Source organism: Nilaparvata lugens, chromosome 4 (genome assembly GCF_014356525.2).
Source record: "Nilaparvata lugens isolate BPH chromosome 4, ASM1435652v1, whole genome shotgun sequence".
NCBI classification, from domain to species: domain Eukaryota; kingdom Metazoa; phylum Arthropoda; class Insecta; order Hemiptera; family Delphacidae; genus Nilaparvata; species Nilaparvata lugens.
This window is the reverse complement of record NC_052507.1, coordinates 66,086,210-66,087,527: the sequence shown is the minus strand read 5'-3', so window position 1 is coordinate 66,087,527 and position 1,318 is coordinate 66,086,210.

Here is a 1,318-nt window from a genome sequence, read left to right as displayed (position 1 = left end):
TATCATAATTTCCTTTCTTCGTACCCCTGCAACTCATTCGCCCAATGACAATGTTACATGGATTGGCTGTTGGTTTTTGTCATTCAGATTCATGAATCTAGTCTGATACTATTGAAGGCCAATTAACTGAGTTGGAGAGTTTTTGCCTTCGTATGAATAAGTTAAAGTCTAGCTAAAGTCCAGTAATAAAAGCTTTTGCTAACAATGAAGATTATCCATGAGTCTGTGGCCCTTGGTATCAGTCACTGTTTATTTACATTCTTTTTTTTCAGTTGGATACTATTTTTTTCATAGAAGCTTTTTGTTTCTGGTAACATCCTTCAAATCATAAATACTTTGTTGATAATTATTTGTTGATCATTACTTTGATTAATAGTTTTGCCTTAATATTTATTATCTGGTCATTTCTACTGTTGATAAGGCTTATTTCAACTTGGTGTTGAGATGTTTTTGCTCAGTGCTATTTGTTGTCTCAATGTTTCGGTTGTGTTTTCAATAATGCGATTGTCTGAAGTAAAAATGTAGTTTGTGTAGCATTGTATTGTTAAGATAATGATGAGTTATTTGTGAATTTACGATTAAAAACGTAAATATACTTTAAATTATTATTCCATTGACAAATTGATTATAGCACTACCAGAATATTGAATCTCCCGTCTTCACATTTCTCTACTCAACTTGAATTATATTGATCAATATTATTTCGACAGCTGATGAGGACTAAGCAAATATCCTAATAATGTCCCGTTGTTGTGCATTAGTTTTTATTTGATTGGAAAAAAATAAATGACTAATTTGAAAGCATTTTTTTCAATTCCCAATTACCACAGAATCTCATCATTTTCTAGTAATTACTTGAAGGTATCATATTATTAGTATTGATGGAAATCATATTATTGTCTACATAACTGCAATTTTCAACTACGATAAATTAAGTGAATAAGTGTTGAATTCTTTCTATCTACTGTAGAATTCTTTGAATTTGCAACTTGATCATTCCAGGGGATTGAAGCTTCATCAGTCCCATTTAACAACATTCTTAACGTAATAGAAACTGAATAAGGGCGAGACCATTATTATTATCAGGCGTTTTTTAGGCGCCAACCCAATCAGTCAATCCGAGAGCTTCCTGCCCTGCCAACGTCTGAAAAAAACACTGAATATTGTCTCGTCCTTATTGTCATTCCGTTCTCATCTCTGTAGCAGTGGGAGAGACTACGAAAGAAAAGATTATCTATAATAATAGACGACAGAATTGGCTTATACACGTACGGGATAGGAAATTCACGAATGACTTATCATCACGTCTGAACTACTC